We start from the raw sequence: 27,681 nt of genomic DNA on the forward strand, positions 1-27,681 counted from the left end.
CTAAACTGAACACCCCACACATCAGGGAAGTTCGAGTTTAGATCCTGATCAAAACTAGGTCTCTGTCTCTGTCTTGTATCAGAGACAATGAATATATATGGTGGAGTGAGGTGGGTGCTAAGGTATAAAGGTTCAAAATTCAAGATATATTGCTGTGGTTGTGATTGATCAGTAAGTCACACGATACGGTTTCTGTTCCCTTACTGGCTGGATGAGCAGCATGTGCTTCTGGAGTAAATACTCTTGTGTAAATGTAAAATTTGCTTTCTGTGAATACTTGTACAGTCATCTTTGAAATTCACTTTCCACAAACTTTTGTGACTGTAATACTTGAGCCGATGTTGCAGTTCTTGAGATTTTTATGGTGAATCTCATGATATTTAGTGTTTTTCTTGATGCCCTGGCTCCTCGTCAGGTGTTTACAAAAGAATCTCAGCTTCCATTTTTAAATTGTTTCTAGTCTTTTTGGCTCCAGAGAAAAGATTGCAAACTTTAACCCTAAAGGTTCAAAGCTCAGAGGACAAATGAAAAGAACCCAAATGTATCACTTTCTAAAATCTCATGATTTTAAGCCAAATCTCGTGGTTTTTGGGGATCTGACTCTTGATTTTTTGAATGCTTGGGGTTGTCAATTCTATTGATCTTAAAGACATTTATGGAAACTGAAAAGGCATGCAAGTAACCCATGGTGTAACTCTACCTTGCGCTAGCCTGCTGCACACCAATTGTCTGCATGGACCTGCTGCCGTGCACTAAAATTCTGCTTGTGTGCTTTGATCTACCCTGCTTTCATGTTAAGGAACTTTCAGTGCATGACAGCAGGGTCCACATGGACAGTGAGTGTGCAGCAGGCAAGTGTGAGATAGATTTATACTCCAGCTTGCTATGCATTCACTGTTTGTCTAGATTAGCCCTCAGAATCATGATTCCAATCGTACAGGCTTTGAAAGGAGAGGAAGATTATTCTTTCCAGGGTCCACTACCTTGCATGTCAACAATGAATCTCATCTGCCGTCACAATGTCTATTCACCAAGCTTGTTAGATCCCTCTGGAGTTCTTCACAGTCTCCTCCAGACTTGACTATGCTAAATATTTGAGTGCCAACTATTCTGTAGATTTTGCCACATCATTGCTCATGCTCTTTTCCAGGTCATAATAGATTAAACAACATCATCCCTATGGAATCTTGTGGCACTTTATTGATAACCTATGGCCAGGTTGAAATTTGATAATTTATTCTTACTCTTTGCTTTCTGTCACTTAGCACATTTATAATCCATGACAGTACTTTATCTCTCACCTTATGACTACTCAGTTTCTATTATATTCCATTCTATTCTTATACTGTGCTCATCATCATAGTATTTGATAATCATAGCCTCTTATGATGAAATTTGTAAAAAGCCTAATTAACTTATATCAACTGGTTCTTGTTTATCCACTATTTTGTTGACATGCTCAAAGAATTATAATAGATTTGTGAGGCACAGTATCCTCTGGAAAAGCAAAGCAGTTTATCTGTTACTAAAGGGAGGCTATGGTCTGAAATTTGCAGGTACATTTGCTATATAGATAGGCGCAACATTTGCTGCCCTCCACTCTTGCGGTTTAGGAGCTGATTTTAAAAAGAGATTGCATATTTTTGCTAGCTAGTTCCTTCAGAAACCATGGATAAATATTGTGGTTCTGGTGACTTATTGCTGTTTAACTTATCAGGTACATGAGTAGCTATCTCTTATCATGCTAGGTAGTAACTGGCAATGGCTCAGTCCAGCATCTACTGTTTATACCCGAACCCCTTTGAGGAAGACTTGGGAAGCTTGATAACAGCAAAGATAAGGTTTATTTCCCTCTGTCATAAATATAAAGAGAAGGGTAAACACCTTTACATCCCTCCTGTCCAGAGGAAAAACCCTTTCACCTGTAAAGGGTTAAGACGCTAAAGATAACTTCTCTGGCACCTGACCAAAATGACCAATGAGGAGACAAGATACTTTCAAAGCTGCGGGGTCGGGGGGGGGGGGGAGGGGGGAGGAAACAAAGGGTTCTCTCTGTCTGTGTGATGCTTTTGCTGAGACCAGAGCAGGAATGCAGGTCAGAACTCCTGTAAAGGGTTAATAAGCAATCTAGTTAGATATGCGTTAGATTCTGTTTTGTTTAAATGGCTGATAAAATAAATTGTGCGAATGGAATGTATATTCCTGTTTTTGCGTCTTTTGGTAACTTAAGGTTTTGCCTAGAGGGATTCTCTATGTTTTGAATCTGATTACCCTGCAAGGTATTTACCATCCTGATTTTACAGAGGTGATTCTTTTACTTTTTCTTCAATTAAAATTCTTCTTTTAAGAACCTGATTGCTTTTTCCTTGTTCTTAAGATCCAAGGGTTTGGGTCTGTGTTCACCTATGCAAATTGGTGAGGATTTTTATCAAGCCTTCCCCAGGAAAGGGGGTGTAGGGTTTGGAAGGATTTTGGGGGGAAAGACGTTTCCAAGTGGGCACTTCCCCTATTCTTTGTGTAACACTTTGGTGGTGGCAGCTTTTAACCTAAGCTGGTAAGAATAAATTTAGAGGGTATTTCATGCAGGTCCCCACATCTGTACCCTAGAGTTCAGAGTGGGGAAGAAACCTTGACACCCTCTTTCACAGAGCTCACATTCTTCCTTTCTTTCTCCTCTTTCTCCTCCTCCTACCCCAGTGCATCCTGGGAATTGTAATTCCTCAACTCAAAGTGATAGGAACTGCCAAGAAACAAACTTACAAACACAAACTGGGGTAGTTCTCTGGCCCTCGCTAGATTCAACAGAACCCTTGTATATGCATCTGTATATATAACTGAAAAGAAAGGAAGTGATGGATGCACAGCTGGGGACAGAATTTGGCCCTAAACATATATTAGAACGAGGGAGATTGTAATTTCACTAGTACCATCAAAGAATGACAGTATCTGATTCCAGAGGTGAAAGTAAGCCAGTCCGGTCCAGTCCGGCATACTGGCAGACAGGACAGGCTTCCCCAGGCCGGCGATTTAAAGGGCCCAGGGCTCTCAGCAGCGGCTGGAGCCCCAGACCCTTTACATCGCTGCCCCAGCCCTGCTACCAGAGCCCTGGGGTAGCGGCAGCATGGCTCCAGCAGTGATTTAAAGGGCCCCAGGCTTCCAGGCGTCGTTACCGCAGCAGAGCCCCGGGCCCTTTAAATCTCCGCCTGAGCCCTGGCGTAGCAGCAGCAGCCGGGAGCTCCTGGGGCTCCATCAGCGATTTAAAGGGCCCGGGGCTCTGCTGCGGTAGCGGCGGCTGGAGCCCCGGGTCCTTTCAATTTTCTCTGAGCCTGGGGGCTCCCAGCTGCCTCTGCAGCTGGAAGCTCTGGGGGTGATTTAAAGGGCCCGGGGTTCCCAGCCGCTGCTACCGCAGCTGGAGCCCTAATGCCATTTAAATCTTAATTTAAAGGGCCTGGGTATTTAAAGGCCCTGCCTCTTCTGGTTGAGGCCACGCCTCTTCCAGTTGAGGCCACGCCCCCTGCTCAGGACTTCGGTGTGCTGGTAAATCCTTTAAGTTACTTTCGCCCCTGTCTGATTCTGAATCAAATTCTTACTGAAAAGCATCACACATGATTCTTTGAAAATGTAAAAGCCAAACTGAGCTCTTCTGTAACCTGGTGAAACTCCTCTCAGACAAATTCAGACCTGGTGTGAGCGGATGCAACTGCATTAAGTTCAGTAGAACTGCTTCCACTTACAACAAGTCTGATATTTGTCCCAGTAGAGTCGCACCCATTTATAAACTTCTCTGAATTTGAGCCTATATGTTTGCTCTCTGTAGGTTGAGAGGATAGTCCAGTGGATACGGCACTGGACTGGGATACAGGTGACTTAGGTTCACTTCCTGCCTGAGTCTCTGTGTAACTGTGAGCAAATCACTTAATCTACCTCCCTGTTCCTCCATCAGTAAAACGGAGGAAGTATCTTCCCTACCTCACAGTAGTGTTATGAGGACTAATGATTGTGCTCAGAGAGTAAGATGACGAAGGCCAGCTGTCTCTGCAGCTGATGCTCCAAATATATGCCAGCATTTTACCTTGCATCAAAATAGGTTGTTTCTAAGGCTACATTTACATTTGCTCTGGGAGGTGTGATCCACCCACGCTAGCTCTGGTTGAGCTAGCACACTAAAAATAGCAGCGTCACTCGGGGGAGCATGGGCAGCAGCTCAAGCTAGCCTCCTAAGTACGTACCCACCCGGCCCCCTGAGTGCAGACTCACTAGCCCGAGCTGCTACCTGTGCCACCCCCGCTACACTGAGATGCGAGGTAGCACGGGTACATCGATGCAAGCTGGGAATCACACCTCCCCGCTCAAATGTAGATGGGCCCTAAATGTAGTTATTCTCTAGTGTGTGTTTTATAACTCCGATGAGAGATGGACGGCTCTCGAATGCAGCCCAGCTGTGTGGCATCCATTCAGAACTGATGATTTGTTTATCTTGCTGGATGGGGGTTGAGGCTAGTTGCCGTAAAAAGTGCTGCATGGGGCTCTCAGCACTGATATTTTAAGTGTCTTTCTGCATCCAAACCCTATGAGGGCTTGAGTTTGGGACGGTCTCTATCTTGTTTCCATCTTCAGACTATGTCGGTTAGAGAGGGGATTCGCCATGCTCCGATGCAATCTGAATTTAATTCAGATTAAGATTAATCTGCAGTTAATTCACTACATAATCCTCTTTCAAGATTCCACATGCCGCCAGACCTGTTTGGCTACACCTAGCAGGTCATTAATAGAGCTTATGAAGTATGAAAGCAATGAAGTATGACCCTGAACAGAAAATTATTGCTGATAAATAGAGATGGGCCCAGCACCAGCTCCAGAACATCTCTGCTCTTTGGGGGTGTTTTGAAATCCAAACCCACACCTGGATCCTTATTTTGCAAATGGACCCTGTTCTATTATTTGTATTATGGTGGCACCTAGAGGCCCTAATGGAGATTGGGGCCCCAGTGTGCTAGGGACTGTCCATACACATAGGCTGTGCCTACACTTGGAGTTAAGGATGCGATTCCCACTTGACGCAGACATACTCGTGCTAGCTCTCATTAAACTACCATGCTAAAAATAGTAACATAGCCACAGTAGCCAAGGCAGTGGCAAGCGGCAGCATGGGTTAGCCGCCTCAAGAACACACCCATGAGGGCCAGGTGGGTTTGGACTCGACACAGCTAGCCTGTGTTGCTGCTTGCCGCTGCCCGTGCTATTGTGGCTACACTAATATTTTTAACACACTAACTGAATGAGAACTAGTGTGAGTCTGTCTACACAAGCTGGGAATCACACCCCTACCTCTTAGTGTAGATCTAGCCATAGGGAGAGACAGTCCCTGCCCTGAAGAGTTTACAGTCTAAGTAGACAAGATATACAGCTGGTGGGAAGGGAAACAGAGGCACAAAGCGGTGAAATGACTAACCCAAGGTTACACAGCCAATCAGTGGCAGAGCCAGGAATAGACCTCAGTTTCCTGAATCCCAGTCCAGGGTACCAGCAATTTGACAATGCCACCACTCTATTTTGATAATGGGCTGGAACCCAAAGCCAAGATTCACCTAAAACTGGACTTTGGGGTGTTTGAAATCTGGATCTAGATTCTAATTTTACATCTAGAACCCATCACTTCTCACAAATAATTCTCCAAAAGGCATCTCCTTCTTCCCCCGCCCTCCCTGCTGCTGCATCAGGCCTCCACTGCTTAGAACTGGTGTAAATCTGCTGTGGGTGGAGGGAGCCCAGGCAGGGGGTCTGCACTTCCTGTCATACTACCATACTAATGGGAAGCAATGCCGATATATAGGGTAATGCCTGGGAATGTAGAGAACTCTACTTTCAGGAAGTGCTTGATAAGAGAGACCTGCATATGAGGAGGAAAGAATAAAGCCTGAATGTTGCATTTCTCATCTCTCTCTCTTATTAGGCCTGAACACTGACCATGGTGTCAGAAGTGAGTCAGCTCCCTGCATGTGTGTGAAAAGCAGGAACTAAGAATATTGCAAAGCAAACAAACAAGGGGAAAGCAGTAATCATGGCAGCATACCAGATTGCTGTCCCCTGGCAGATGGACTTGGAAGGGGATCTTGTTTCGCAATTGGACATTCTTTAGATCACAATGGGAAAGCTACAACATTGCACTAGGCTGGATCAAAAGCCAGGGAGAAACAGCAGCCCTGTCATTAGCTGTAATGGGCAAAGGCTGCCGCATGCTCCAACAGCATCTGGCTGTGTCAACAGGGAAAATCCTAGAGGCACTCCAAAAGTGTTTTCAGCCCTCAGAAAATGTCATCAATGAAAGATATCTTGTCAACAATTGTGATCAAGAAACTGGAGACCCAACAGATGGGTGTATTGCCAATTTACGCAAAATGGTCAACTCTTGCAATCAGTAAATCTTCAAAGATGAACTAATTTGTGATACATTAGTAATGGGGATGAAAGATGCAGGAGCGGCCATCAGACTGCTCACAGAGCCCACACTAACTCTCCCGTGAGCTAGAGACCTGTGCAAAGCTAGTGAACAAGCTCATGTCCAAATGCAGAGCATCAGGGAAGCAGACACAGAGCCAACTTTCCAAAGCATGAAAATAAAAGAGGTGAGAAGCCCCACCTTCCTCTCGGGAAATGATTGAGACACGAGCTATGGAGACACTCTGAGTGCACAAGAGAACATCGCATATTCAAGCAGTTGCATCATAAAATCCAGCTAACCAAGAACAGAAACTCTCTCAAGAATATATCAGAGCCATTGTGGAACAGAAATCTGTATCCAAAAAGCCAAAAAGACCATATACTGTCCAAACATGACCAAGGATTTCCAGACCTGGTAAACAGATGTGCTACATGTGGGGAAATACAGGTCAAGCAGCAAGAAAAGACAATGAAAATACATAGCATCCCCAAAAGACCTTGGAGCAAAGTAGGATAGGATCTTTTCACTGCAAACCACACAAACTACCTCATTATTGTAGACTACTGTTCAGACTTCCAGGAACTAGATGAATTATCAGACACTACCGCAGCAGTCATCACAGACAAAGCAACGAAGCATTTCAGTAGGCCTGGTGCCCCACACCGTGTAATGTCAGACAATGGGCCCCAGTTTACTTATGGTGAATTTGTGCTGTTTACCCAGGAATGGAAATTTGGTCACATCACATTATTACCAACTCTAGCCAGTCAAATGGCAAAGCCGAATTGGTCATTAAAATTGCGGCGTCGGAAGCTCCGGCATTACTCTAGCTGGCAGCAGTTGAAGGAGTAACAGAGGCAAAGGAAGAGAGACACACCAAGGCCAAAGCCTACGATGCCTGACAAGCTAAAGACCACCCCAAACTACTAACAAGAGACCCTGTCAGGAACAAATTATTTCCTCAGGATAAATCATGGACTTAAAAGCAACACATTTGTGTTGAACAGATACATCCTCATTCACACAACATAGCAATGGATGGGTGTATATTCCCAGGAAACTGTAAATACATTTACCTAGTAAGAATACAAGACATAAACATGGTCCTGGAGGAGGATGAAATATGCACGCGGCTGAGACTTGGTCAGCAGGACACAAAAGGAACACAGGCCGATGAGTGACTGATAGACATCAGAGCAGAGACTCGACACACCATGCTCCACCAGAAAAAACAAGTGCAAGGCATTTTCCTGTTATCACAAGCAACACTCGCACTCACTCCAACATCACACTGCCTGAAAGGTATGCACAGGACTTTGTACATACAAAGCATGAAAGAACAACCCTCCCAAACTCAGAGGAAAGTACCATAGTTCCCAAGCAAGTTAAGAGTTAATTAAAAAAGTGGTGGTGTTAGGTTTTTATATATATCTATATCTAGATAGATAGATAGATAGATAGATAGACTTCAAGGACTCTCTCTCTCTCTCTCTTATTATGCTTGAACTCCAAACACTATGCACTGTTGAGATCAGCTTTGTGAGGCTTGGGGGATAAGCTAAGAGACGGGCCGGAGTGTGTTCATGGGACCAAAGCAGCAGCGACTACTGCTGCCTTGGAGTAGCTTCAAAGGCATTCTGATGCTGTGGCTGGAGGAGGGGGTTCCTCCTCTGTGCCCTCCTACACCAAGCCAAGCTACTTGGGTTTGGGGTAGAGAAACCTATTTGGCTATCTAGCTATCTAGCCCGTGTTACCATGAGATAGCTAGATCGACTGATCTATTATAGAATCTTTGCATCTAAGTATTAGAGTATTTTCTCATTCATACAGAAGGTTTAGCTGGTAGGAAATGATCATATGCAATGATTTTAAAGTGCTTACAGCACTGAATAATGCTATGTAAAACCCAGGGATGGTGAAGAACGCTCATTAGTGCAACACGCCTAGCTGTATGTTTAACAGTAATGGAACATATGAAACACAATTGGGACTCACCTGTTGAGAAAGGCAGATAAAGTCTCCCTTCAAAATGTCATAGTTCTATAAATAGCTCAGTCTTTCGTGGCAAGGACTCTAGAAGAAATCCCCTCTATTATTCAGCATGAGGATTACACTACTGGGATTATCTAGAATGATACAGCTCACTGTAGCTCACGAAAGCTCATGCTCAAATAAATTGGTTAGTCTCTAAGGTGCCACAAGTCCTCCTTTTCTTTTTGCGAATACAGACTAACACGGCTGTTACTCTGAAATCTAGAATGATAAACACTGTGGTATGAAAGCCCTTCTCTGTGGGGCTGTGTATATCTTTTCCAAAATGTGACTAAAGCCAAAATTTTCAAAAGGGACAGGATATTTTGGGTGCTCAATTTGGAGCACCCCTAAAGGGGCCTGATTTTCAGAGGGGCAGGTGCACAGCACTTTCTGAAATTCAAGGTGTCTCAAGTTGGGCATCTGAAAATCATGCCTCAAAATCACTAGCCACTTCTGAAAACTTGGCGCTAACTATTAAGTGGAGGCAACATGTATAACCCAGTTATATATGCCTAGAAGCATTTGCAATGCATTTCTTCATCTCTCAAGAGATGGAGGAACCCTGGGCAAATTTTGCCATAGGTTACTGGACAGGGGCTCAATAGATCAGTGGTGAAATTCTGGCTGCATTGAAGTCAATGGCAAAACTCCTATTGCTTTCAATGGAACCGACTTGAATGCATCTAACTTATTGAAGTATTCTTGAACCAGTTCTTTCCTTAATTTGGCTTGTGTTCCTTCCCCCTTGTTGTTAATATCAATTGTGTGGAGTATCTGGTCACCATTACCCTCTTTAGTGAAGACTGAAACAAAATAGGCATTAAACACTTCCTTTTTTTCTCAGGCCTGGTCTACACTGGGAGGGGGGGGAATCGATCTAAGATAGGCAACTTCTGCTACAAGAATAGCGTAACTGAAGTCGATGTATCTTAGATCGACTTAGAATCACTTACTTTGCGTCCTCGCGGCACGGGATTGACGGCCACTGCTCCCCCGTCAACTCCGCTTCCGCCTCTGGCCGTGGTGGAGTTCCGGAGTCGACGGCAGAGCGATCGGGGATCGATTTATTGCGTCTACACTAGACACGATAAATCGATTCCCGATAGATTGATCACTACCCACAATCCGGCAGGTATGTAGACATGGCCTCAGCTTTCTTGGTGTCATCTGTTATTAGATCTCCTTCCCAAGTAAATAGAGGACATACACTTTTCTTCATCTTTCTCTCCTCTTGCTATTTCTTTTATGTCCCTTGCTAGGTATAACTCATTTCATGCCTTCACCTTTCCGATTTAGTCCTTATGTGCTTGTGCTTATTCTTTTATACTCCTCCTTAGCAATTTGTCCAGATTTTCACTTTTTGCAGGATTCCTTTTTGATTTTCAGGTCATTAAGAAGCTCCTGATAGACCCATATTGACCTCTTACTTTCCTTCCTATCTTTCCTTCACCTCGGTACAGTTTGTAGTTGTCCAAACTACGCTGCATATTAGTCTTGAGCGTCACCTACAGGCACCTTATCATTAACTAAATATTTGTGTATATGTGTATATATAGATCTGTCTCATTTATAGAGCACGCCTGAACCAGAAATAACCAAGGGGCATCTTTTCAGATGAGTCTAGAAGATTAGTCCCTCCTCCCCCCTCTCCCAGTCACCAGAGAACTCTAGTGAAACTGAGGTTATTTTCCCTGCTATTTTTCACCACTCTAAAAAGAAACTAACCCATGAATGAACAAATAATCTGAGTGGGCCTGACTCTTCTCTCACAGTCAGGTTCACACCAGAGATGCTCCATTTCCCAGAATGCCCACGCAAGCCTCTATTGCCTCCCCATTATTCCTTCCTCCCTCTTCCTTATTTCCGAATTCGGTCCTTGAACGTATGTGTAAACATTAGTAGCGACGGTAATAGGAGTAATAATCAAATAGAGCAAAGCTAGTCATAGCACTGGTGGGTGATGACACCCCATCTTCCGTGACAAAGGTCCTGTTGCTTATTTCAGTCAACGATGTTCATTTTTATTTATGAATAAGCAATTTTCTAGAGGATGAGAAATGATGAAGTCAACTCAGGCTTGGAGTCAGCTGTCTAGGGATACAGGAATCCATGCTAAATGGGTTCCATCCGTACAACTGTTAGTGTAAATTAAGCAGTTTCTTGTTTAAGTGCCCTGAAATACACATGCTTGTCAGATACTAATAGTTTTAAGTAAATGATGACCCCAGTGAGACTGTGTAATCTCTGTCCAAACCCTAACATGTCTCAGAATCATTCAGACCTTGATCTAAGATCCACTAATTGGAAAAGTCTTTCTGACAGACTAAATATTTGCAGATTCTCTTTCCCTGGAGTTAGAGTCCAATTCTGGAATCTGTAGCACTGACATCCTCCTGGCTTTGTGTCTTAGGTATATCCCAGGGGAGAGGAATATTGAACTTGGAAATTATTTAGAATTGATTAGCATCAGCTCTTCTGGCATTGATCCCAGTCTTTCTGTCCATACATCTTACGTGTGCCTTTATTTTCATTTCCTTTAATAACAGGAATATTTTGTGGGTAATCAGACAGTGCAAGTGAGGCTCCTTTCAAGCTTCAAGAGATTGCTGAGCTGGTTAACTTTTCTGAGTTGCACTTTTTGGGGGAGGGATTTTTTTAAAATTATGTTTCAGTGATTTTAGTGCTGGTAAAGGCATCAGCTTGACCTACCTATCAGCTGGTGTTGTCTGGTGAGTAGCTTGGCTCAGTGGAAGGCCGGTCTTTGTGTTTAGCTGCTTGACTCTTAGACGCTAGAGCAATGCTTCTGAAACTGTGGGTCGGGACCTCAAAGTGGGTCGAGACCCCGTTTTAATGCAGTCACCAGGGCCAGCGTTAGACTTGCTGGGGCCCAGGGCCGAAGCACAAACCCGAGACTGAGCCCCACTACCTGGGGCCTGAGCCTCACCATCTGGGGTCCAGCCCGAGCCCCCACCGCCTGCTTCAGCCCTGGGCAGCAGGGCTCAGGCTTCGTCTTCAGCCTTGGGAGGCAGGGCTTGGGTAACTTGCCGCTCCTCCCAGGGCTGAAGTCCTTGGCCTTCGGCTCTGCCCCCCCCCCCCTTGCCTGGGGCAGCAGGGCTCGGGCAGGCTCAGGCTTCAATCCTGAGGTTGTGTGGTAATTTTTGTTGTCAGAAGGGGGTTGTGGTGCGATGAAGTTTGAGAACCGCTGCTCTAGACTGCTGTGCTCAATTCCAAGCACTGCCATAGACCCCCTCCTCCGTGACACTGAGAGAATGACTTTATCTCTCTGCCTCAATTCCCCGGCTATAAGATGGCGTTCAAACGTCCTTTCCCCCAAACCTTTGCTTTGTCTATTTAAAGTGTAAGCTTTTCGTCATAGAGGCGGTCTCTTACTGTCAGGTTTCAGAGTAACAGCCGTGTTAGTCTGTATTCGCAAAAAGAACAGGAGGACTTGTGGCACCTTAGAGACTAACCAATTTATTTGAGCATGAGCTTTCGTGAGCTACAGCTCACTTCATCGGATACTGTGTGTCTGTATGTTTCTGCCCCACCAGCTCCACCATTCTGGAGGAGGGGTTTAGAAAGTCTTTTATTTTCCATGTTCAGGTTGATCCTTGGCATTTTGGCTGAGACTGTAGGCTGGGGAAACAACTAGTGCCAAATGTGATGACAATTTTGTGGTATGGACCAGTGTTCACTAGAAATTGGGTTAAGAAGACAATTCATTTCACACATGTAGCCAAGCAGACATCAGATGGAAACAGCTTTCCGTCACTACTAACCTCAAATACAAAAGGCTCTTGTGATCCATTAGCTGATCCCTGAGCTACCTGGCCCACATTTCTCAGGATTGCATCTGGCTTCTAGTGAAAATTGCTAGGGACAAATAGTAAATGCAGAATATCCATAAGAATCCAAGGGGGAAATCTGTATCTGCTTCACTTGTACTTTCTTCATCAGTTTAAACAGCATCTGTATTTCTCTAGTGAGAGCCATCATCCTGCTGAATGTCTGCAGATTCCTTGCTGCTTCCCAGCTTGCCAGCACCCCAGCATTAACACCTTGTTCCTGTGTCATTTCAGCAATCACCAGCATGGCTGCACAATCACTGTTTCGGGGGGCCCCCCATAACGCAGAGCCATGTGCATTATCTGGCTCTGTTTCAACTAGCAGAAAATAAAAACTGGGAACCTCTGGTCTTATCCTTTAGGGACGGGATTCCTGAATTAATAAGTCACCAACATCTAATTCACTTCTCTGTCCTTAGGAGCAAATGTAATAATCCCCTCTAACAAAAGCAATAAAACCTCTGAACAATGCATTTATGCTACTAAAACCAATAAGTGAAGGTACATCCATGGTCTTGAAATTAAAGCAATCCAGACAAAGAATATGTCGAGATGTGTCCTGCTTCCTGGTGCAGTTATTCCTAACATTTGGACCCAGATCAGAGGCAGCAGCAATCTCTAAAAATACAACGGTGGAGTGGAGAGCTATTTCAAACAGAAACGCATCCCAAATCCTGCCAGGAATTTATGAGGCTGAGAACAGGCCAAGAGCAAAATATGTTCTGGCTCGAATGACGCTGCAGAGGTGGTTCTGACTGGGGTTGTCAGTGAGGAGATGAAGGAGGAATCCTCCAGACGGAGGAGGGCAGGGACATTTATTGATTTGAAGAAAAAAAAAGATGAAAGCTACAATGAAAAAGGCACCAGCACTTTAAAACTCAGGTTTCATCAGACAAGGCTAGTAAGGAAATGACATTAACAAGTCTAGATCCCATTATTCCTTTTATTGTTTGCATTATATTAGCACCTACAGCCCTCAGTTGAAATCAGGAATCCAGTGTGCTGGGCACTGCACAAATACCTAACAAGAGGCAGTCCAGGCCCTGAATAGTTTGTAGTCTAAATAGACAAAAGATGGGAGGGGAGACGGAATGATGGAGTGACATACTGTTTCCCCTAATTCCTCACAACTTCTTCTTTCCCTTCTGATTGTCCCGCAGTGGTGCTCGCTACCTTTAAAAATATTGTCCCAACTGTGTCTCTGAAAACAAAGGCTTGGTTCTGTAGCCTCCTGCCTTGTTAGCCTTTACCTAGAGGTTAACAATGCTAGGGGTAAAAAGGGAGAACCCTCTCTCCCACCTGTGTTGTTTTAGTCTCCGAACAGTGCAGCTTCAGACAGAGAGCAGATTCCAGCAACTGACAACTTCTTTAATGAGCAACCTGTTAACGTAAAACAGCAGCCCAATGTCGGAGCAACTCCTGCCTGTCATTCCAACAGCTCTCGTTAGGGCAGGGTAAGTCTCCTGTGTCTCTGGGGTGCCACCCCACCTGCGACTTTAATAGTGCTATTTCTGCAGTTTGCGGGTGTCATGAGATATCTGGGTTGCATGCCTGGTTTTTGCAAGGTTTGCCTGGGTCTTAAGGGCTTGATCCTGCAGTTCTTGCTCATGGCAGTAGTCCCTTTGATGCCAATAGGGCACTGCACATAAAGAAAGGAGTTACGGCATGAGTAAGAGTTCCTGGACCGCACCCCAGCAGAGCATTTCATTCATTATGAGAGCTGTCTGGTACGACCTGATTTTCAGCAGTCAGGCTCTGCTCGGACAGGGACGTGCACCACCATCACCAGATGTGCATTTTTGGTGCACTCGTGCAAGTGCTAGAACCTGCACATGCAAAACCCGTTTAGCCAAATGTGCTTCTTTCTTGCATACAACTCTCCCTGGGCAATGCAGGCTATTTTTATTACAGTAGCACAGAGTCCCCAGCCAAGAGCAAACTGCCATTGTGCTAAGTGCTGTACAGTCCCTGCCCAAAGGAGTTTACAGTCTAAATAGACCAGGCAGACAAAGGAAAGATTATTATCCCTATTGTAAATATGGAGCACTGAGGCACAGAGGGATAGGCCAAGATTTTTAACAGCAGCTAGTGATTCTGGATGCCTCCTTTTTTGGGTGCCCAGATTGAGACACCTTAAAAGACCCTGATTTTAAGAAAATTCGCAGAATCCCCAATCTGGAAAGCAGGCCTTTCAAGGTGTCTCAAATTGAGCACCCAAAACCTGAGGCTAGTCACAGTCCAGTACCTTACCTGCGAGGTCGTCCTTCCTCTGTGCTAGATTCTATCAGCATTCAGTGCACAGACAAAGTTACACAGACTCAAGCAAAAGCCAAATGGAGGCCTGGCTGAAAATCGAGCCTTTAGCTTTCTTAGCATTTGAATCAGTTGGTGAGAGATGCAAGGGAGCAATGAAGGAAAAACAGACTAGTACGAACTGAAACAAACATGAACGAAATTTAAAAGGAAAGACTTCAAATAAAAGGAACCAAATGGCAAAAATGACCTGCCTGTCCCCACCGTCTTCTCTGGGACCCTTTCATTAGAGCGTGTCCAATGTGGATGGATCTTTACTGTACTCTGGAACCACTATAGGGCTGAACAGGTATTTGTACCGCACGGTTTTGCGTGTGTGTGTGTGTGCCCCACTGGCAAACACCTTCCTTTGACATCTACTTGCAAAGGTGGGTGTCGCATACAGGACTTCAAGCTGGGGTAATTTACATGCTGAAGGCCGAGTAGAGAGGGGTATAGCATGAAAGGGAGGATGTAAATTAAAGTCGCCCTTACCCCAGGGCAAAACTCTGCTTTTGCTTAATCTCTTGGTTTCAGTGGGATTACCTGACTAGAACTGAGGGCAGACTTCTGTCTGATATATATGCACTTGTGATTGCTCTGCTAAGCATGTGACTACCACTCACATTGGCTCTCTCCCCACTGCACTTCCCTTTCCCTTGGCTGGGGAAGGGTCATGTCAAGGTTCCTTCCCCACTCTGAACTCTGGGGTACAGATGTGGGGACCCGCATGAAAGACCTCCTAAACTTATTTCTACCATCTTCAATTAAAAACTTCCCCAAGGCACAAAATCTTTGCCCTTGGACTAGGGTATGCTGCCACCACCAAGTGCTTTAACAAAGAACCAGGGAAAAGGACCACTTGGAGTTCCTCTTCCCCCAGCTATCCCCCCAAGCCCTTACACCCTCTTTCCTGGGGAGGCTTGAGAATAAGCAAGTTGAGAACAGACCAGCTTTGGTTTCTTAGGACCCTAAAAACCCAATCAGATTCTTAAAAAAACAGAACTTTATTAGAAGAACAAAACAAAGATAAAAGAAGCACTCTCTAAAATTAGAATGGAAGATAATCTCACAGGCAGTCAGATTCAAAACATAGAGAATCCCTCTAGGCAAAACCTTAAGTTACAAAAAGACACAAAAACAGGAATATATATTCCCTCCAGCACAGCGAATTTACAAGCCAAAACAGAGAAAACCTAACGCATTTTCTAGCTAGATTACTTACTAACTTTACAGGAGTTGGAGGACTTGCATCCTTGATCTATTCCTGACAAAGGTATCACACAGACAGACAAAAGCCTTTTTTCCCCCCCTCCAGATTTGAAAGTATTTTGTCCCCTCATTGGTCATTTTGGGTCAGGTGCCAGTGAGGTTCCCTTAGCTTCTTAACCCTTTACAAGTGAAAGGATTTTGCCTCTGGCCAGGAGGGATTTTATAGCACTGTATACAGAAAGGTGGTTACCCTTCCCTTTATATTTATGACAGGTCCTGAGCCAGGAAGTGGCAGGGCTCTGTTGGGAAGGAGCAGCAGCTGCACAGCGAGCCAGGAAGTGTAGAGAAGCTGGATGCCGAGAGGAACCGCCAGGAACCATGCACAGAGCCGTGTGTGGACAGGCTCTGACTGCTGGACATCACAGCTGGGTGCAGGTCGGAGTGGGACTCATGGGGCAGCAGCAGCAGCTGGGCAGGGAGCAAGTGCAGAGGGGCTCCAATGAGAGACACTAACAGAGCCTGTCCTGGAAAAACACAAACTTCTATTTGCTTGAATAAAGACTGGACAGGAGAGGACACCCCAGGCACTATGCCTGCAGAGCCCTGACCAGCAAGTGGATTGCCCCAGAGGCCCAAACATTTACTGCTGTTGCTGACCTTGAACTGTGATTGTTTAAACCTCTGTTCCAAGGAAATCTGCAAGCTTCCCCTTTCCTGGCAGCCTAGTAAAATACCCTTTCCCTTAGCCATGTCTGAGGAGTTATTGGCTGTAGTACACGCCCGGGCACGCTGCTGGCACCCTGGGGGTTTGGTGTGCTCTGGCACTGAGCAGCCTCAATATTTACATACTATAACATAAGGTGGTGCCATAGACACACTTTAGTTAAGGGTGAATTGCAGCTTCTACATAAAGCTAACTTGTCAAAGTGTTTTATCCCGGTTTGTGAGGAGTTAATTTGGTTCTGTTGCACAGACACATGGATTCACCTGAAGGGCAAATGTTGCCTAGACTCACTCCCCTTAGGCATCGGGGTTGTACAAGCTACACAGACCTCCTCCTGGACCCTCCTTGGGTAAGATACATGCATTTAGCCTCGGTTGCATTCACCGATGTATAACTTATACCATCGGATGTGTCACCTCTGGATTTGGCCCATAACCTTGCACCAGATGCTTCCTTGCCCTGTATATCCCATTACACAATTTCTGTCTCATAATTCTTGGTTGCACTCTTTGCCTTTTTCATGAACTACATTATATACAGCGTTCCCATCTTTTCCCAATATTATTCCAGCCAGACCTTTTATTCGTGGGGCCAGTCTGTAATGTGTAATATTCTTCTCTTGTCCCTGCCAGATAGATCTTTATTAGTCTTGCTGTATGTGTTGGATCATTGTTGGGAGCATTACATGACCCAAGTCCTGGACAATAAGAAAGTTTCCATACACTAGCTAGTGTTTCCGTAATTTTTGCCAGCACTGAAAACTCCTCAGTTAAAACAAAAATTGTTTTGTCAATTGTTGCCACTGGCTTGCAACAGTCACCTTGCTGGTGCAAACATGCCCTCATACTCTGGCAACCCAAACTCAATATTTTCTGTTCCCTTTGACCATCCTTTATTGCCGTTTCCTTCAACACTGGTCAATATTTGCATAATAACAATGACCTGGTGCTGGAGCCCAGCCTCTGCTTTTGGAAGCGAGCCCTGACTCTGATGGGAGTGCCTCTTAGCACAAAAGATTTCCTTAATATTTTCAGGGATTTCCCTTTTGGTCGCTTAGCTGACCCCAGTGGAATATTAGCTGGAGAGGATGCTGTGCCCTGTTATTTTATTCTCTGGCTTCACTCTTTGTACTGCAGGTGAAGATTGCCCAAGCTGCAGCCCTGAACTGAAAGGGGAATCCTTGAGATAATCGCTGTAAAGGGACTATACAAGAAGCAGCTGGATTTTTATAAAATGAGCAACAAGGGAATTTGCCCTGAACGGGTAGGATTTGGGGAAATTCCTAAAGGCTGGGAAAGTGTGTGGCATTTCTAAGATACAATCTGAGTGTGAGTTAGAGGGCTATTATTAATTTGTATTATGATAGCCCCCAGGGGCTCCAGTAGGATGGGTAGGGGGAGGGCAGGCATTGTGCTGAGTTCTGCACAAACAGATAGGAGGGGATAGCCTGTGGGGGACTGGATGGTTTGGGGGATTAGGGTCCTGCTTTGAGCAGGGGATTGGCCTAGATGACCTCTGAGGTTTCTTCCAATCCTAATATTCTATGATTAGCAATTGGTTATGAAGCATATTGGTTGCTGAGTCAAATCTAGGCCAGCTTGGTAGTGGGCAAAAATTGTCATTGACTCACCGTCTGGCCTGGGTTCAGTACCAAGAAGACATGTATCCTCACAAACCCAAACTCTCCACTGCTAAGCCCCCTTGTTGGCAGTTATGCAAATAGCCAAGCAGAACTAATTCCCCTCTCTTCCCTAGAGGTCAGCACTGGGGCATTTTTGTGGAAAGAAGCTTTCACTGCCCATGCTGTACCTGTTATTTGGCGAAAGAGGGTCTGTCTACCTAGCAATCGAAGGCATGATCGCAGCATGTGTAGACATATCGGAGCTAACTTTCATCTAGTTCGTTCGGGTACCAATAGCTGTGAAGCTGCAACATGGTTTCACTACTATGGTACCCGAGCTAGCTAGATTAAAGCTAGCTCAGGTATGTCTACACATGCTCTGAAAGCAGTGTAGACATAACCTAAAGAAGACTTCACTCTTCACGGTCACAACTGGGCATCTTTCACCAGTGTTCGATTCTCATGAAATACATGTTAAAGTCTGTGAGAATTTTTAAAGTAGAGACTCCAAAACAAACTGTACACTTACTAGAGACAGAAATCACGCTGATCAAAGATTGTGAGCATCTTGGCTGTAATGAGAGTCAAGAGAGCTTCAGCTTGTGTTGTTTGCTGAAGAGAAAGGTTCGAAGGGATCTTTTTGTAGCTGCTGAAGCGTGATGGTTTGGTGAATGACGAGCTGTTTGAACTGAGCATCAACCTGCAAATGTATAGAAGAGTGATCTTGTGGTTACGGCATTGAGCTAGGACTCAGATGCTCTAGCTTTAATTCCTGACTCTGCTACAGTATCCCTGAGAGAATTTGGGCATGTCACTGAATCTGTCTGTGTGCCTCAGAACTCCATCTGTAAAGTGTCCTCTATGGTCTGTTTAGACCATAAGCCTTTTGGGGCAGAGACTGTCTCTATGCCTATGTACAGCATCATGTACAATGGGACCTGGATCTCAGTGGAGGCCTTTCAATGCTGCTGCAATATAAATAATAACAGGGTGTTCCTGGAAAACTGAAATCTCCACATTTTGGATTAAAGACAAGTACTGCTTTGTGTCCCAGAGGGTGATAAATGTTTCGAATCCTCTCCCCCAAGAGGTAAAATCCATCATTATTGAGATGTAAGGAAACTAATTGTATCTCAGGGTAGATAGTTGTAGTTGACACTTAACCATGGATATTTAAGTATACTTGACCATGCTGATTCTTGATCACTTCCACAGGTCTTACCAGATCATCACATTCTGAGGTCAAAAAGAAATGTTGGGGCATACTAAAAGGGAATTTTCACCTTCTGAATCACTGAGCGGTGGAGTCATCCAGTAGGAGCGGATGGGTGATTAAAGGCGTCTTGGTAAGTCTTCACTTTTTCCTCTATTCCATGGCCATGTTTCGATGTCAAAAAGTACCGGCAGAAAGTCCCATATTCATTTCACATCTGGGCTCTCTCCTTGTGTCAGGTTCAGAACTTTCAGTATGATCACAAAAGTGAACCAGTCTCATGACACAAACTACATCTGTCTAAGGTACTTAACTGGCCCCCATTACCATGGTATCTAAGTTCCTCACAAGCTTTAATTTCACAACCCTCCCCTGTGAGGCATGGCAGTGCTATTATCCCCATGTTACAGGCGGGGAATTGAGGCACAGAGAGGCTAAGTGACTTGCCTCCGATGTCTTACATCTGACACTCCTGTTAATACATTCCAGAATGATATTAGCCTTTTTCGCAGATGCATCACATTACGGATTCATGTCCAGTTTGTGATCCACTATAAAGAAAACTAATGTTTTGCCAATATTTAAAAAAGTTAAACAGGATGATCTGAGTAACTATAGGCCTGTCAGTCTGCCATTGCTCCTGGGCAAGAAAGCACTGATATGAGACTTGAGTAATAAAGAATTAAAGGAGGGTAATCTAATGAATGCCAGTTATGAGAAATAGAGCCTGTCAGACTAATGCTATTTTATCAATGACCTGGAAGACAACATAAAATTATCACTGATAAAGTTTGCAGGTGACACAAAAGTTGGGGGCGTGGTAAATAATGAAGAGGGGGACAGGTCACAGATACAGAGCGATCTGGATCACTTGGTAAACTGGGGGCAAGCAAACAATAGGTGTTTTAATACAGCTAAATGTAAATGTTTGCATCTAGGAACAAAGACTGTAGGCCACCCTTACAGGGTGGGGCACTCTATCCTGGGAAGCAGTGCCTCTGAAAAGGATTTGGGGGCTATGGTGGATAATCAGCAGAACAAGAGCGCCCAGTGTGGTGCTGTGGCCAAAAGGGTCACTGCAATCCTGGGAATTAGAAACAGGAATATTAAGTAGATATAGAGAGAGTATTTTACCGCTGTATTTGGCACTGCTGGAATATTACCTCTAGTTCTGGTCTCCACAATTCAAGAAGGATGTTGATAAACTGTTGAGGGTTCAGAAAAGAGACACAAAAATGATTAAAGGATTAGAAACCATGTTGTATAGTGATAGACACAAGGAGCTCAATCTCTTTAGCTTGACAAAGAGAAGAGCAAGGAATTACTTGATCACAATCTATGAGTACCTACTTGGGGAGCAAATATTTGATAGTGGACTTCAATCTAGTGGTGGTAGATTCTCCATCACTGACAATTTTTAAAATCAAGATTGAATGTTTGTCTAAAGATCTGCTCTAGCTCAAAAGAAATTACTTGGGAGAAGTTCTATGGCCTGGGCTATACAGGAGGTCAGACTAGATGATCACAACAGTCCCTTCTGGCCTTGGAATCTATCAATGTACCGTGTAAGTCAATTATTTTGCATAAATCTAATAATAATACACTGATTTACACCAGCTGATGATCTAGCCCCTACTCTGATGCAAAGATGGCCTGATACACCCCAAATGCCCTTACTGGTTTCTGATCCATAGCCTGGCTAATGAACACTCAAAGATTTAGTAGGAGCTGTTTGCAATTTTTTTTACTCCGACACTAAACAACCTCATACATCCAGATCATAAAATGTCTTCTGAACCCAGCAGGCTGTTAAAATGTATGCCTGTGCAGATTTACTGTCACATCTGGAGGAGCCAATGCTATCTTAATGGCTGCAGTACAGGTTTCATCATAAGACACGTGGAAATTAGGCTGCATTCAGCAAATCCCCTGCAACCCGTTCCACATAAGGCAAATAGTGTGAATTCATGGTAGCTTTGGGACAGCTTTAGGGCTGTACAAACCCTGAGGTGTTTGGCTTGGGCTGCAAATGGGTCCCTAGGGTTGGGACCCACCCTTCTGACTTGCACTGAGGTTTGGGATTCTGCAGCCCCACAATTTCCAGGAAAACCCCCACTTGTCCCACTCGCCTTGGGCTACTGAACCTTACTATTGTCTTCCATAGACTGGGACGTGATCCCTCCTCAGACACGGGCTGGCCTGCTGGTTGCTACCCCTTCCTAAAGGTGTTTCAGGGGAAAACTCAGGCTATGCCACTGCTCCCTTAATACACCAAAGGCTGGTCAGGCCAGGAGAGAGTCTCTCCTTCTACTGCTAGCTGTTCCATTAGGGCTAGAAGCACAGAGCACCTTAGAACCCCATGTACTGGGATGCCTCATAATCCAGTCATTAGGGAGCAGCTGGTTGTTCCCTAGGTGCTCACACACCATGAAATGATGCAAGGGGCTGCATTAAAGGGAAATACAATGGGGAAGATTGTGGCAGACCTGACATGGGTATGCTAGCGCCCCCGACCCACACATCTTTGTGCAGCTTGTGCAAGGTTCTGTCACAATTGCAGTCCCTGTGCTTGGTGGGGAGCACAGGGACTTCTCCCTTGGGATGACCAGGTGTACAGGGCCCCCAAGACGCAGGGATGAGCTAGTCATGGGCCCATTCCCCTCTGCACCAGCTCAAGGAGCACTGATCAGTGAGACAGTGGCATACAATTCCTAGCGCTCTGTGAAAGTGAGATTTCATCAGAATTTGTTCACATTGTTCTGGGCCCTCTGGAACTCTTGTTCTTCCTGATATGTCTTCCACGGTGAAAATGTGAGAAAACTTGACATTTTGCACATTGTTGACGCAAACCAATGCTCATCCATAATAAAACTTCGAATTCCAAAAGTCAGATGTTGGAGATTGAGTTTGGTTTTTGCTCGGAATTAGGCTCCGTTGTTAGTGAAAAAAGGTGAGTTTTCCTCCTGGTTTCAAAGTGGAAACTACAAAAGTCATTCTTGAAACTGACCCGTTTTTGAAACCTGGAAATGAAATGCAAGGTTTTCAAATTCCATGACACATTTCTCCTGACTTCACCTCCAGCGCCCGAAACCCCCAAGGTCTGAAACCTTTTGGCTTGAAAAACAATCAGATTATATTTTAAAACACAATCTTGAGAAGCAATCTGTAACTCCATCCCCCTTTGACTTGATTGTTGAACTTTCTTCTCTGGGGTCTCCTCAGTTACCAGCCCTCCTTACTCCAGCATGTACATAAGACTACTGCCTGCCTTCTCACACAGACACCACAATCCAGTCCAATCTACATCACTCCACCTTCAGATAATTCTCTTGGCTTCCCATTCATTTCAAGATTCAGGTCAAAACTACTTACCTTGGTTTTAAAGCCCTGCACGGACTTGCTTCAGTCTATGTCACAAACTCGAATCAACTCTATGGGCCTGAGACTCTTTGTAGTCACTTACATTGGTGCAAAGCAAGGGGAGAGAGGGTGTAAAATGCCAGCATTCTAACTTGATGCCATTTTACAATCCCTTAGTGTTCCTGACCACACACAGTGCAAGGAAGTGGAGAATCAAGCCCTATTTATCTTCCTTTCATCTAGGTATTTATAGCCCCGTGCCCTTCCCCCCACCCTTCAGCGCTATCTGAGCGTTTCTCTTCTTTGTGCTGAGGCCCACAGCTGCATGGCAATGGGTACTTCAGCCCCCTTGCAGCTTGGGGGAAGATCCAGCCCTGTCATTCGCTGGCATCCCCAGTCGACCGCTCTGTCCCTCCCAGGCTTTGGGCAGGTTCTCAGCTGCTTCACTCTGTAGAGTCAGGACTAGAGCTTGGGTCTCCTAAAGTCACTGTCCAGTGCTCTAGCCACCCAGAGAGCCACCTCATTATTTCCTCTACTCACCTTCGCACCATGGCAGATAATCCTCAGTGTTGGGTTCCCCTGCTCACCTTCACAGAGTGCAGCATGGCAGATCAGGGCTGAAAAGGCCATAGATGTGCTGATTCCTGAAGGGGTGTGTGTACACACACTCCCAGAACGGGACTTCTTCCTCTGTAGGTGAGGAAGGCCAGCTGCCCAAATCGGAGCTAGAATCAAACAGTATAATACACTGAAAAAAGAAGAAGAAAAATAGACTCTTCCAGGCAAGAGAGTACTGAGGATTGTGAAACTACGCTTAGGAGGTCTGCAGCTGCCCTAGACAAGCTATAACTATAGATCCCTCCTCCTGCACCCTGACATGTTGTAATGGAGGGATATGGGCTTCTTGCCATGCCTAAAAGACTGGGAAAGTAGTGGGTTGTCCTCCTAAGCCATTGCCCCAGGTCATCATGCCCTTGTCCAGGTTTATTGCTCCCAACTTTGCCTTGCCTACACACACACACACACACACACACACACCCCGGGAGATGGCTATAGTGACCCAGACATGGAAAACAGTAAGGGGCCTCTTGACTCTCCATTTATTTATTTCTACCTCACCTTTCTCCCAGTCCGAGTGCACTCCACTCTCTGCACCACCCTATATCTCCCCACCTTTTCCACCGCTCTCCAGGACAATACAAAAGATAGGCACAGGACAGAAGCAGTGAGACTGGCTGAAGAGTGTGTGGCTCTCATGCCTGATTAACCTAGCATTAGATCTGCAGATGTCCCTATCTCCCAGAGGAGATCTGCTATGGCAAACCAGTCCTGCACCAGACACATTTAAAATCAACACCTGGTTGAGGGGATTGTGGTTCTCATGGGCCCCAAAAAAGAATTCAACAAATAGAACTTATTCTACTGGCTGATACAAAGTCCATAGTCCACTGTTAAACTAGTGAAACGTAGGCTGGAGTTCCTGCAGGAGGGCTTTGTGGTGGGTGTATAAAAGTGCCGGAGCACAAAGGACAAGTCTCTATTGTATAATGTTCTTAGCATGGTCAAGAAATGGATTTTTGGAACAAATCCCGGCATGGAATGCTTCCGTAGGGCATCCATCCTATTGCCACCACACATGGACATACTGGATGACCTTGGAACCTCATCCTGCTTGTTCTAGCCCTGCCCAGATTGAACCCCTATAGGAGGTGTCATTCTACGCCCTATCCATTTGAGTGGCATCCAGATGGCTACTATCTCGTCTGCACAATTGCCATAACATTCATTCCCTAAGTAAATCTGATAGATTTCCCTCCTTTCATTAAGCATCAAAGTCCAGCTCTTCGGAGCACTGACAATCTCAGGGCAGAGTGGTCCTGTCTCCTGGATGGCCACTGGTTCACCAAATTCTGCATATCGGTCATCCAGTCTTAGCTAATGCCTTAGTGGAAAAGTCTTTTCAATGCCTTAGTCTCCAGGGGAAGATGGATGAGATATTAATATATCATATACCTAATTTTGAATACCCATATTTCAAGGACGATCCTGCTGCCCAGCCTGGAGGCACATTGCTATGAAAATCTCATTGTAGTGGATCTCATTGAAGTTAGCATGAAGAATAGGAAACATTTTCTGTGCTTACCTGAAAACGTCCTTTCTTCGAGGAATAAGGTCCACAGATCCAGCCCACCCTGGATTAAAATGAGTCATCCAGAACAGAGATGGAAATGGACATCCAAGGATTTGGGTTTGTTGTCATCATGTGGAATTTATCATGCTCTGCAATAGGAGAAATTGTCATGTTTTTCTTCCAAGAATATTTAACACCATCTCTAATTCTGGAAAGCAGATTTGTATCATCCTGGCTGTAAAAGTTACCTCAGCTGGAGGAAACTTCAGGAGGCAGGTTTTCCCCTGCTGCCAGTACCTCATATATCAGGTTCTCTCACAGGCAGGTTGATGCATCCATTGTCATGGATCTGTGGATCTTATTGCTCAAAGAAAGCAAATTTTCAGGTAAGCCCGTATACATTTTCCGATTCTCCACTCATCAGCACTGAGCTCCTCTCTGCACAGTCTCACCTTGGGTGGTTAGAGACTTATTTCCAACTCCTGCTACCTTGACCTCCCTACTTGTGGCCCAGTCCTGCCAGGTTCTGAGTGCCTCCTCTTGCTCATTATGTGCCCTTATCTACCACTGCCTTCTACAGGAGTTGAGCTGTCAGTATGTCACAAGAAGCATTCAGCACCTCAAAGTTAAATGACTTGCCTAAGGCCCAACAGGGAACTTGAACCAATATTGCCAGCCAGTGTTTCAACCACAGAACCATCCTTCCTCCCACGTTGTTTAGTTATGTGAAGGAGTTTAGGATATAGTATGTATGAAACCATGCTCCATAAATAAAACTCTATTGATATTGTTAAAAATAATAGTCTGTGGCTAATATAATATCTCAGCTGGGTGCACGTCACAAGACAGACATACTAAAAACACCAAGGATCAGACCCTTAACAGCTATAAATCTCTCTGCTGATTCTCACCAGCTGAGGACTGGGCAACAGTTTCCTAATGAAATAGATCCCTTTGAACAAAACATCCTGAAAAAATAGAGCTCAGAATAATTATCCATCATGAGATTAAGTGTTTCCAAAAAAAGTATTTTTTTATTCAATTTGGGAGTTTGGTTTCTTTCATTTCAGTTTCTGAAGCACAAACTAAATCACTCGGGATGATAACAGGGTGATAAGGAGAGCGGTAAAATTAATTTATTGGGCTGAGTTTATCTGATTCTGGGGAAAGTGAATACTGCTGAATGCAGCTCAGACGGCACTGTTCCTGACAAGACACCCAGTTCAAACGCAAAATTACATTAAGCAGATGTAGCCCATTAAGAAGTGGAGTCTGAACATGTACTTTAATCTGTCATGGCAAATCCTAGTTGAAAACTTCGGCCCTTTAAAAAAACGTCGTGGGAAGACATTCTTCCTCTGGTTTTATGACTTTAATCTATTTTCCAACCAGTCCCAACTACAGGATGATGATAAATATGGGATCACCTCAGAGGGATCGCTAACATATTGTAGCTCAGCTGTGTTGCCTACCACTGGCTAAAGCTATGCAAAACTCTTCTTGTGGAACCCCGCAGAACTGGTTCTGGATTTCATTGCAATCCAAAGCCTAGGTCGGGTTCACAGACTTGGCCAGAGTTTTGAATAAAAAACTTGGTTTTACGTGGTTTCAGCTCTAGACCAGGTGAAATTCAACTTCACTAGGAATTATGGCATAAAAAAGGGTAGCACATTCAACCCATATAATGATATGTTTCTTTTGCAGTATAGTATTCAGCCATTGGGTATATTTGCATGCTACATAGCTAGATTTGGAAAGATTAGATTTGTATCTATAACCCTTCTGCCTGGTGGAGCTGGAAGCAACCAGAGCCGGGTTCAATATCTTGAGGTTCCTTTTCAACAGTACAACACAGAACCAGCTCAAGCCCCTACCCAGTAACCTGGGAAAATTACACACCACCCTTGGGCACCTCTGAGATGCAATACTTCCCCACCCGCAAGCTCAGAAACTTTTAATGAAAGGAGGGAAGTCACCCGACATTAATTAGGGAAAATGCCACAAGCAGGATTCATAAACCTAGAACTGTGAGCAAGACTCCCACCCCAGAGTGCGTGGGGCAGAGTCTTCTGCCTCATGTTCTTGAGTTCTACAACCAAAAATTCCCCTACTGTGCCCCCCTCTGCTCCCCCACTCACAGCCCACTCACAGTCAGGACCCAGGGTTCAGAGGTGCATCTGTATGAGTTCTCCTCCCACCCGGGAATGAAGACAACTGGCTTGCTCTGCCATCTGAGCACTTGCTGTGGCTGGCCCTCCTGGCAGCTGCTGTTCCTCACTAGCCAACTGTTCACCACTTTTGCCAGCCAATTGCTTGCCACTTTCACTGGTTGTTCCCACTAGCCACCCATCAGTCACCTCCTGCTGCCACCTGCCTCTCTGCTGTGACCTTTGTAGGTCAGTCTCTTAGTGATTTTTAAGCTTTCAGAAGGCTGGGTAGAAACACTGCCTCACCACAAGTGATTTCAGCTCTCATTGAGTACTTAACATAACAAAAAGGCTCCTCAAGAAGCCTATTTAGCCCCATCTTTGAACAGTGGGGAGGAACAGGCTAAACCAGACTGGGATCCTTAGGGAGTATCCACAGCTCCTGGCCAGGATACCTATCCCCACCCATCTTACTTTCACAGGGCTCTGGCATTTGAGCCCCTGGCTTAATGAGGTCCTTTCAGCTGAGGGTGACCCCCTCATTTGGGGCAGGTTAAACACAATTCTGCTCCCCTCTATTCATACAATAAAGACAACAACATTGATAACAGCATTTCACTACCCCTGCATTCAGTACTAACGTGATTTGTAACCCATCAC

Source organism: Caretta caretta, chromosome 1 (genome assembly GCF_965140235.1).
Source record: "Caretta caretta isolate rCarCar2 chromosome 1, rCarCar1.hap1, whole genome shotgun sequence".
Lineage (NCBI taxonomy): Eukaryota > Metazoa > Chordata > Testudines > Cheloniidae > Caretta > Caretta caretta.